Source organism: Cherax quadricarinatus, chromosome 20, assembly GCF_038502225.1.
Source record: "Cherax quadricarinatus isolate ZL_2023a chromosome 20, ASM3850222v1, whole genome shotgun sequence".
Lineage (NCBI taxonomy): Eukaryota > Metazoa > Arthropoda > Malacostraca > Decapoda > Parastacidae > Cherax > Cherax quadricarinatus.
The window spans coordinates 24,373,651-24,386,536 of record NC_091311.1 but is presented as its reverse complement, the minus strand read 5'-3'; positions in this window follow the sequence as shown (position 1 = coordinate 24,386,536).

The following is a 12,886-nucleotide window of genomic DNA, read 5'->3' as shown; positions in this document are numbered from 1 at the left end:
CATTATTGTAAAAATGGTATAAATAATATCAGTGCACTAGTGAAAGAATATTAGACTCCCCAGTTGATGTGTATTGGACGTGTGGTGTGATTTATTTACTCCTGAACATTGGTAAAAATCGAACATTTCCTCTACTTTGAGCTCAGTTTCAAGGTCGTTTTCAATGTCAAAGTAATGAAAATCATCTCTATTTCTGTAATATGTTTTCCATTTTATCACCTAAGACCATGAAAACGTGAATACAACGATAAATACTATACGAAAATACACCTCAAAGTCGGCGTTTTATTCCAAAAAAACGATCAGTTTTTTTTTCTCATTACGCAATGTGTGCTGCAGGATTTTTTTTATGTGGTGCACACTGACCACAGACCCATTCTCTCACATGTGGGCCTACCAGCTTTCTCCCGCTTGATTTGAAGCCGCTAGAATTATTGAGTATATATATGTCAGAAACATTGGCTCGTAAGACGTATTTATGTCGAAAACAGTCAAAGGGTTAAATAATAGCACCAACCACTCCAAAACTATATCCCCACCTGCTTTTAACATTTCTATCTTTATCCCATCAATCCCAGCTGCCTTACCTCCTTTCATTCTACCCACTGCCTCACGAACTTCCCCCACAGTCACAACTGTCTCTGCCTCACTCCTACAAGACGTTATTCCTCCTTGCCCTATACACGAAATCACAGCTTCCCTGTCTTCACCAACATTTAGCAATTCCTCAAAATATTCCCTCCATCTTCCCAATACCTCTAACTCTCCATTTAATAACTCTCCTCTCCTATTTTTAACTGACAAATCCATTTGTTCACTAGGCTTCCTCATCTGTTAATCTCACTCCAAAACTTTTTCTTATTTTCAAGATAATTTGTTGATAACATCTCACCCACTCTCTCATTTGCTCTCTTTTTACATTGCTTCACCACTCTCTTAACCTCTCTTTTTTTCTCCATATACTCTTCCCTCCTTGCATCACTTCTACTTTATAAAAACGTCTCATATGCTAACTTCTTCTCCCTTACTACTCTCTTTACATCATTCCACCAATCGCTCCTCTTCCCTCCAGCACCCACTTTTCTGTAACCACAAACTTCTGCTGAACACTCTAACACTACATTTTACACCTACCCCATACATCTTAAGACCCATTGCCTATAATCTCACTATCCCATCTATCCTCCAATAGTTGTTTATATCTTAACCTAACTGCCTCCTCTTTTAGTTTATAAACCTTCACCTCTCTTACCTGATGCTTCTATTTTCCGTGTATCCCATCTACCTTTTACTCTCACTGTAACTACAACAAAGAAGTGATCTGATATATCTGTGGCCCCTCTATAAACATGTACATCCTGAAGTCGGCTCAACAGTCTTATCTCCCAATACATAGTCCAACAAACTACTGTCATTATGCCCTACATCATATCTTGTATACTTATTTATCCTCTTTTTCTTAAAATATGTATATCCTATAACTAAACCCCTTTCTATACAAAGTTCAAAGGGCTCCCATTATTATTTACACCTGGCACCCCAAACTTACCTACCACACCCTCTCTAAATGTTTCTCCTACTTTAGCATTTAGGTTCCCTACCACAATTACTCTCTCACTTGGTTCAAAGGTTTCTATACATTCACTTAACATTTCCCAAAATCTCTCTCTCTCTCTCTCCTCTACACTCCTCTCTTCCCCAGGTGCATATATGCTTATTATGACCCACTTTTCGCATCCAACCTTTATTTTAATCCACATAATCCTTGAATTCACACCATTTATATTCTCTCTTCTCCTTCCATAACTGATCCTTCAACATATTGCTACCCTTTCCTTAGCTCTAACTCTCTCAGATACTCCTGACTTAATCCCATTTATTTCTCCCCACTGAAACTCCCCTACCCCCTTCAGCTTTGTTTCCCTTAGAGCCAGGACATCCAACCTCTTTTCATTCATAACATTAGCAATCATCTCTTTCTTGTCATCTGCACTACATCCATGCATATTCAAGCATCCCAGTTTTATAAAGTTTTTCTTCTTTTCTTTTTTAGTAAATGTTTACAGGAGAAGGGGTTACTAGCCCATTGCTCCCGGCATTTTAGTCGCCTCAAATGACACGTATGGCTTATGGAGGAAAGATTATTTTCCACTTCCCCATGAGCAACAGAAGAAATAAAGAAGAACAAGAGCTATTAGGAAAAAAAAAAAAACTAGATTTTCAACAAACCGGCCATATCCCACCTAGGCAGGGTGGCCCAAAAAGAAAAACAAAAGTTTCTCTTTTTAAATTTAGTAATTTGCACAGGAGAAGGGGTTACTAGCCCCTTGCTCCTGGCATTTTAGTCGCCTCTTACAACACGCATAGCTTACAGAGGAAGAATTCTGTTTCACTTCCCCATGGAGATAAGAAATAAATCAGAACAAGAACTAGTAAGAAAATTGAAGAAAACCCAGAGGGGTGTGTATATATATGCTTGTACATGTATGTGTAGTGTGACCTAAGTGTAAGTAGAAGCAGCAAGATGTACCTGAAACCTTGCATGCTCATGAGACAGAAAAATGGACACCAGCAATCCTACCATCATGTAAAACAGATATAGGTTTCTGTTTCACAGTCATCTGGCAGGACGGTAGTACTTCCCTGGGTGGTTGCTATCTATCATCCTATTACCTTAAATATTTGTAGTCTTAATGTAGTGTGAGAGGTGAGTTTTATTTGTAGGAAGTCAGCTTTGGGAAGTATGGAATCCAGACAGGGAAGCCCACCCCACCCCACCCACACATAATAAAAACAAACCAGGTGAACATGTCTGGTTTTCATCACTTTACATTGTGTACAAGTTGTCTCCACGTTGATACAGTAGAATAAATAAAGAGAAACACTTCCATTCTCATGTAACACCATTTTTAGAAGAAATGATGCCCCGAGTGAAAGCATACTTAGGTACAGGTAAACATATGTATAATTATCAGTTACAATAATAATGTAGGTATGTAGTCCGCCTAGGCTACATGCCTACATAGCTACACGATATTTAATGTGGCCCAGAGCCATATTATTACCATCGACATACCATGTTCACTGAGTTTGTTCCTAACAACTACCTTTAGATGCCATCATAAACAAAGGGAGAAGTAATGAATAATTCATGCCGAGAATTGTAAACAAAAGCGTGACATACTGTTTTCCCTCTGCCCGGTAGTATATAAACATAAAATGTTTATATGCTATGTAACGTGTTTCTTATACAGTTTTGAAGAAAATATCATAGATGGATTAATGAAAATGTCTATATTAACGTAAAATAAGACATTTAATGGGCCCAAGAGTGATTATTATTAGTATTACGTAATTTTTCCCTCGGCCCAGCAACATCCCCTCCATAGCACATAAACAGCATGTTTATATACTATGTAACATGTTTCTTATAAAATTTTGAAGAAAATATCACAGATGGTTTAATGAAAATGTCTATATTGACCTAAATTAAGACATTTAACCCCTAAATGGTCTAAATGTACATATATACGTTCTCTCCCAGGGTCACAAGTATTTTGAAAAATAAAAAAAATCGTTTTTTTTATTGAAATAAATTCAAAAATTCTCTGAGTGTTATAAAATTAAAATAAAAAAATTAGGGTCAGTACTTACCGAGATATGAGACTGCAAAGTTGGCACTTAATGCTCACCTGACGGCAACATTGAGTCCTGCCGCTTGCAGAAGTGTTGCCGAGATACCTTTTTTCCTCATTTTTATATTATTTTACATAATTTTTGTTCTGATAATTACAATTTATAGTAGTTCTTGTCATTTTGTAACCAATCTTTGTTCTGGCACTAATATTAGGTACTAAAATTATACTCAAATTGTCACAAACACATTCACAGGTGGACATTTACACCTGCCTTGGTCATTTGCTATTGTCTAGGAATATACATGTATACAAAGTATTTATAGGTCCCTGAATCCCTTCACTAAATATTACCCTGCTCACACTCCAAGAGATCGTCAGGTCCCAAATACCATTCATCTCCATTTACTCCTATCGAACACACTCATGCACGCCTGCTGCAAGTCCAAGCCCCTCGCCCACAAAACCTCCCTAACACCTTCCTGCCAACCTTTTCGAGGATGACCACTACCCCGCCTTATTCCCCTACAGATTTAAATGCTCTCCATGTCATTCTACTTTGATCCATTCTCTCTAAATGACCAAACCACCTCAACAACCCCTCTTCAGCTCTTTGACTAATACTTTTAACTCCACACCTTCTCCTAATTTCCACACTCTGAATTTTCTGCATAATATTTACACCACACATTGCTCTTAGACAGGACATCTCCACTGCCTCCAACCGCCTCCTTGCTGCAGCATTTACAACCCAAGCTTCACACCCATATAAGAGTGTTGGTACTACTATACTTTCATACATTCCATTCTTTGCCTCCATAGATAACGTTTTTCGTCTCCACATATACCTCAATGCACCACTCACCTTTTTTCACTCATCAATTCTATGATTAACCTAATCCTTCATAAATCCATCCGCCGACACGTCAACTCCCAAGTATCTGCAAACATTCACTTCTTCCATACTCCTCCTCCCCAATTTGATATCCAATTTTTCTTAATCTAAATCATTTGATACCCTCATCACCTTACTCTTTTCTATGTTCACTTTCAACTTTCTACCTTTACATACACTCCCAAACTCATCCACTAACCTTTGCAATTTTTCTTTAGAATCTCCCATAAGCACAGTATCATCAGCAAAAAGCAACAGTGTCAATTCCCATTTTGTATTTGATTCCCCATAATTTAGTCCCATCCCTCTCCTGAACACCCTAGCATTTACTTCTTTTACAACCCCATCTATAAATATATATAAACAACCATGGTGACATTACACATCCCTGTCTAAGACCTACTTGTACTGGGAAGTAGTCTTCCTCTCTTCTACACACCCTAACCTGAGCCTCACTATCCTCATAAAAACTCTTTACAGCATTTATTAACTTACCATCTACTCCATATACTACTTGCAACATCTGCCACATTGCTCCTCTATCCACTCTATCATATGCCTTTTCTAAATCCATAACTGCAATAAAAACTTCCCTACCTTTATCTAAATACTGTTCACATATATGCTTCAATGTAAACACTTGATCTACACATCCCCTACCCACTCTGAAACCTCCTTGCTCATCCGCAATTCTACATTCTGTCTTATCTCTAATTCTTTCAATTATAACCCTACAGTACAATTTTCCTGGTATACACAGTAAACTTATTCCTCTATAATTTTTACAATCTCTTTTGTCCCCCTTCCCTTTATATAAAGGGACTACACATGCTCTCCGCCAATCCCTAGGTACCTTCCCCTCTTTCATACATTTATTAAACAAAAATACCAACCACTCCAACACTATGTGTCCCCCTGCTTTTAACATTTCTGTCATGATCCCGTCAGTTCCAGCTGCTTTACCCCTTTTCATTCTACGTAATGCCTCACACACCTCCCCCACACTCACATCCTGTTCTTCTTCACTCCTAAAAGATGGTATACCTCCCTGGCCAGTGCATGAAATTACCGCTTCCCTTTCTTCATTTAAAAGTTCCTCAAAATATTCTCGCCATCTACCCAAAACCTCCATCCCCCCATCTACTAACTCCTCTACTCTGTTTTTAACTCACAAATCCATTCGTTCTCTAGGCTTTCTTAACTTAACTCACTCCAAATTTTTTTCTTATTTTCATTAAAATTTCTTGACAGTGCCTCTCCCACTCTATCATCTGTTCTCATTTTGCACTCTCTCACCACTCTCTTTACCTTTCTTTTACTCTTCATATACTCTACTCTTCTTATAACACTTCTGCTTTGTAAAAACCTCTCATAAGCTAACTTTTTCTCTTTTATCACACCCTTTACTTCATCATTCCACAAATCACTCCTCTTTCCTCCTGCACGCATCCTCCTATAACCACAAACTTCAGCCCCACATTCTAATACTGCCTTTTTAAAACTATTCAAACCCTCTTCAACCCCCCCACTACTCATACTTGCACCAGCCCACCTTTCTACCAATAGTTGCTTATATCTCACCCGAACTTCCTCCTCCCTTAACCCTTTGAGGGTTTCGGATGTACTAGTACGGCTTATGCGCAGGGGTTTTTGACATACTAAAACACATAAATTCTAGCGCCGTCAAATCTCGCAGGAAAAGGCTGGTAGGCCTAGATGTGAAAGAATGGGTCTGTGTGATCGGTGTGCACGGTAGAAAAAAAATCTGGGACCCAGTGGTGCATTGTGGGAACGCCATCTTGGTACACAATGTCCACCATGCCTCGCGGTAAGAAGTTCCTCATGCCTCGGCAAATTGGGACACTTTTGTTCCCCAGTGACAGTTCTAACACAGATGGAAGTGCCAGTGAAGATGTGTTTCAAGGTTTTGGTGAGGTTTTGACCGAAACTAATGACAACAATATCGGTAATAGTGAGGAAAACCCAGACGACCCTCAGCCTTCCACCTCTGCTGCTGGGCCGTCTTGTTCATGTTCAGTTGTACCAGAATCAAAGAGGAAACTCCTATTTTCCCAAATCCCAGACTCAGACATGAGCATTTGTGATGATAGTGATAGTGATTATGAACTACAAGCTCTTGAAAACAGTTCCAGTAGTGATAGTGAAGTGCAATATTCCCCAGTGAAGTGTCAGTACATACGACGATACATGCACACTGGATGTGTGCCTTATGCTATTCCAAGGGGAAAGAGTACATCTCGGAGTACATCCCATGGCTGTACAACAGGAACAGACAGTGAAAATGATGATGATAGTGTTGCAATTGGGATGGAAAATGTGCATGGTGGTGGTAGTAGTGGTGATGGCCGTGAGGCACCAGCAGTGGGCCATGCTGCCACCCATGCTGCCACCCACACCGCTGCCTCAGCTGATCTACAACAAAGGCCACCATCCCCCACCCACCCACCACACCAGCCTCCACAATCACAACCTCCACAACCACAACCACCTGTCACTGTCCAGTACCCACCAGCAGACCGCACCTGGGATTGGCAGGAAGCTGTCAATTTTGTTCCAAATGCCCTCAAGTTTGATGACAGCCAAAGTGGAATACGGCCATCTTGTACACTTGGGAACAATGCCACTGAACTGGAATGTTTCGAGTTATTCTTTGACAAACCCCTGATCGAAAGCATTGTGATGGAAAGCAACACATACTACGAGTACACCATGGCAAACACAACACTTTCACCAAAATCACGTCTACACTAGTGGAAGGAGGCAACTGTGGTTGAGATGTATCTTTTCTTTGCCACAATAATGCTTAAGCCACATGTGTATAAGCACAAAGTGAAATCATACTGGTCAACAGACCGCCTGATTGCAACCCCAGGTTTCAGTGATATAATGCCAGTGAATCGATTTGTGCTAATGTTACGTATGCTTCACTTCTCAGACAAAACCAGGCCTGACAGAAACGACAGGTTATATAAGATTAGGCATGTGTTTGTGTATCTGAAAGAGAAATTCAATATGTATTTTTATCCCTTCAGGAAGCTTGTAATTGACGAGTCTTTGATTTTGTTCAAAGGAATACTCTCTTTCAAGCAGTACATACCAAGCAAGAGGAAACGCTTTGGTATAAAGTTGTTTGTGCTTTGTGATTGTTACAGTGGTTTGGTATTGGATATTATTGTGTACACTGGAAGTTATAAATTGCAAAATACCAGGAAGTTATTGGGCTTCTCTGGTGATATGGTTAGAACAATGACAGAACCATACCTGATAAGGGGCATATATTATATACAGTGGTCCCTCGTTTTTCGTAATTAATCCGTTCCTGGAGCCGTTACTATAAACGAAATTTACGATTTGCGAATCAATTTTCCCCATAAGAAATAATGTAAATACAATTAATCTGTTCCTGACACCCAGAAGTATTAAAACAAAAAAATTTTTAACATGAAATATACATGTAGTACATAAACAATACAATGGGAAATGATGAATGAAACATTAACAGCATAACACTTACCTTTATTGGAGATTCTTCTCAGTGTATGGGAGACTGGAGGAGGAGAGAGAGTGGATTGCTTATAGTTTGGAAGGGGAATCCCCTTCCATCAACACCTCAGGTACCATTTGCTTTTCTGGGGTTGCTTCTCTTCTCTGTTTCTTAATGCCACTAGGACCACCTTGAGAGTCACTGGAGTCCGGTCTCACAAAATAACTGTGGAGAGAGCTCTGTTTCTGGCGTCTCTTTAACACTTCCCTAAAATGGCCCAAGACTTTCTCACTGTACATGTTGCCAACCTGGCTTGCAACAACCTTGTTAGGGTGATGTTTCTAAATAAAACTTTCCATCTTACCCCACATAGTAAAAATCTCTTTAATTTCTGAAGAAGGCACCTTCTTCCATCTCTCTTCCTCCTCCTCTGCAGCAAGATTCTGAGCTGCGATGTGTTGCTCTTCCTGCTGAAGCTCTTGCAGCCCCTCAGTGGTGAGCTCTTCATTGTGGTCTTCCACCAATTCTTCCACATCCTCCAAACTCACATCCAACCCCATGGAACTCCCCAGTGCCACAATTGATTTTACAACATACATAGGCTCATTAGGGTTAGTCCCAAATCCTTCAAAATCCCTCTTGTCGACACAATCTGGCCACAATTTTCTCCAGGCAGAGTTCCAAGTCCTGGTAGTCACTCCCTCCCAAGCCATACCTATAAGGGTTATGCAGTGGAGGATGCTGAGGTGTTCTCTCCAAAATTCCCTTAGGGTCAAGTGAGTGTCTGTGGTCACAGTCAAGCAAGCACCTGTGAAACATTGCTTTTGTGTAGAGTTTTTTAAAGTTTGCAATAACCTGCTGGTCCATGGGTTGGAGGAGAGGACTGGTATTAGGGGGCAAGAACTTTACTGTGATGAACCGAAACTCCTCGAAAATTAGGTCATCCAAGTTTGGAGGATGAGCAGGTGCATTGTCCATTACTAGCACGCACTTGAGATCCAATTTCTTTTCCAGGAGATACTCCTTCACACTAGGGCCAAACACTTCACTGAACCACTCGACGAAAATTTCCCTCGTGACCCATGCCTTACTATTAGATTTCCAAAACACACACAATTTACTCTTCATAACATTGTTTTTCCTGAACACACTGGGATTTTCAGAATGGTACACTAGTAATGGCTTCACTTTGAAATCCCCACTAGCATTAGCACAGAACATTAGCGTCAGCCTGTCTTTCATAGGCTTGTGTCCTGGCATTGCCTTTTCCTCTTGTGTAATGAAGGTCCTCTTTGGCATTTTCTTCCAAAAGAGGCCTGTTTCATCACAATTCAACACTTGTTCAGGTTTCAGTCCTTCAGCCTCTATGTACTCCTGGAATTCATGCACATATTTTTCAGCCGCCCTGTGGTCCGAACTGGCAGCCTCACCATGCCTTAACACACTGTGTATGCCAGTACGGTTCTTAAATCTCTCAAACCAGCCTTTGCTGGCCTTAAATTCACTCACTTCACCACTATTTGCAGGCAATTTCTTTACCAAATCTTCATGCAACTGCCTAGCCTTTTCACAAATAATCGAAGTCATAAGAGTATCTCATGCTAATTGTTTCTCATTTATCCACACCAATAATAACTTCTCAACCTCTTCCAGTACTGGTGATCTCATTTTTGTCAGCATAGTTACTCCCTTTGCAACAACAGCATCCTTTATTTCCTTTTTCTTGGCCCTATGTAACATAAGGTTGTGTAGGGTTTCTTATACATCCTGGACAGTTCGGCCACACTTGTACCACTTTCATATTGTTCAATGTTGGTTTTCTTAAATTCAATTGTATTTCTCACCTTCTTTACCACAGGCTTAGCACTAGGAGCTTCCTTTGGAGCCATGGTAGCTTATTTAGTACTTGCAAGCACTAAAATAAACGAAATATTATGAAATATTTCGCTGGAGCATGTGAGGGGACCTTCGCTCACTGGTAAACAATGCCAGACTGGCTGCCGCCCCGGCTCACGCCGTGGATATGCATCCCGGACGAACTACGACTTGCGAGTCAAGCTATGAAAAGCGAGTCCATGTTTATACGAAAATACCCCTATGATTGGCGAATTTTATGATTGCCGGGAACTACAAAAAGCGGGGGACAACTGTACTGATAACTCGTACACAAGCCCCTTACTCAGTGATTTTTTGCGAGTGAACATGACAGATGTGTGTGGCACAGTGTGTGTAAATTGGAAACATATGCTTAGGCTTGACGCTGGCACTCGTAGAGGTGAGGTGCAGGCGTTTGCTGCCAATGACATCATGGCATTTCGGTGGCATGACAAACGAGATGTCACACTGGTGTCATCAGTTCACCCTAATGAAATGGCAGACACTGGCAGGCAGCATAGAGAGAGCAATGAACCCATTCTAAAACCTGCAGCTGTGATTGATTACACCTTCAATATGCATTCAGTGGACAAATGTGACATGCAGATGGGGTTTGCTGATTGTGTTCACAAGAGTTATAAGTGGTACATAAAACTCTTTTCATCTTCTGGACATTTCCATGCTCAATGCTTATAATATGTATAAGATGAGGACCAGAAACAAACCACCATACGGCAAATTGTTTGTCTGTCATCAGACAAAGGAACAAAGGAACAGCACCTGCAATAGACCGTCCACCAAATTATCAACAACTACCTTCTCGTTTGAAGCATGGTGATCACTTCCTAGTAAAACTGCCTGCTACTGCTTTCAAGAAAAAGACTCAGAAGAGGTGTTACGTCTGTGCACATACAAAAAACGCCCACAACAACACAGACACTTGTTTTATGTGTGAGGAGTGTAAAACACCACTGTGCATGGCACCATGTTTCAAAGACTTCCACAGGCTGCAGAACTTCTAGAAACATTCCCTGTGACTGTATATGTGTATATATAATATAGAAAAATAGTAATAAACAACATTTCATATCGTTTGTTTGTGTAATTATTTGTTATAAACAAAACAATGACAACAGTGTTTATGCCCTTATTGTGTAGTATTGAAAAAGAAAAAACTTACAAAATACTTATCATATTGGTCTCACAGGCCATAAAAGTTACTTGGAAAAAGAAAAATTAAAAAATAATAGAAATTAGTACACAAGACAGTAAATAAAAGAATACCGGGAGACGGCAGTCGGCGATGTTGCCACATTGTCCCCCTTTTTCATCAACTTCACGCCTCCATATCTCGGTAAGTATTGATGGTAAAAATTTTTTGTTTAGCCTATAATATTAAAAAAAAAAAAACTATTTTTTCATAAGAAGAAAAAATTTCTTTTTTTAAATTTGGCCGACCCTGAGAACGAGTCTCTGAGGGACCTGTCGACCCTCATAGGGTTAATTTATACACTTTCACCTCCCTCTTGCTTGTTGTTGCCATTTTCCTCTTTTCCCATCTACCTCTTACTCTAACTGTAGCTACAACTAAATAATGATCTGATATATCAGTTGCCCCTCTATAAACATGTACATCCTGGAGCCTACCCATCAACCTTTTATCCACCAATACATAATCTAACAAACTACTTTCATTACGTGCTACATCATACCTTGTATATTTATTTACCCTTTTCTTCATAAAATATGTATTACTTATTACCAAACCTCTTTCTACACACCACAGCTCAATTAAAGGCTTCCCATTTTCATTTACCCCTGGCACCCCAAATTTACCTACTACTCCCACCACAACCTTTTTGCCCACTTTAGCATTGAAATCCCCAACCACCATTACTCTCACACTTGGTTCAAAACTCCCTACGCATTCACTCAACATTTCCCAAAATCTCTCTCTCTCCTCTGCACTTCTCTCTTCTCCAGGTGCATATACACTTACTATAACCCACTTTTCATATCTAACCTTTATTTTACTCCACATAATCCTTGAATTAATACATTTATAGTCCCTCTTTTCCTGCCATAACTTATCCTTCAACATTATTGCTACTCCTTCTTTAGCTCTAACTCTATTTGAAACCCCTGACCTAATCCCATTTATTCCTCTCCACTGAAACTCTCCCACCCCCTTCAGCTTTGTTTCACTTAAAGCCAGGACATCCAGCTTCTTCTCATTCATAACATCCACAATCATCTCTTTGTTATCATTTGCACAACATCCACGCACATTCAGACTTCCCTCTTTGACAATTTTATTATTCTTTTTAGTAATTATTACAGGAAAAGGGGTTACTAGCCCATTGTTCCCAGCATTTTAGCTGACTTTTACAACACGCATGACTTACGGAGGAAAGATTCTTATTCCACTTCCCCATGGATGTAAAAGGAAAAGTAATAAGACCAAGAACTATTAAGATAAAATCAAAGAAAACTCAGATGAGTGTGTATAAATAAACATGTACATGTATGTGTAGTGTGACCTAAGTGTAAGTAGAAGTAGCAAGACATACCGGTAATCTTGCATATTTATGAGACAGACAAAAGACACCAGCAATCCTACCATCATGTAAAACAATTACAGGCTTTCGTTTCACACTCACTTGGCAGGACGGTAGTAACCCCCCTGGGTGGTTGCTGTCTACCAGCCTACTACCATATAACCGGTTATTTTTAAATACCCGGACTTGAGTCCTGGAAATAGGAAGTACTGTACAATGCCTGCATTCTACAGGAGGGGATTCCGGATATTAGCAGTTTGGAGGGATATGTTGTGTATCTTTATACAAATATGCTTCTAAACTGTTCTGTTCTGAGCACCTCTGCAAAAACAGTGATTATGTGTGAGGTGAAAGTGTTGAATGATGATGAAAGTATTTTCTTTTTGGGGATTTTCTTTCTTTTTGGGTCACCCTGCCT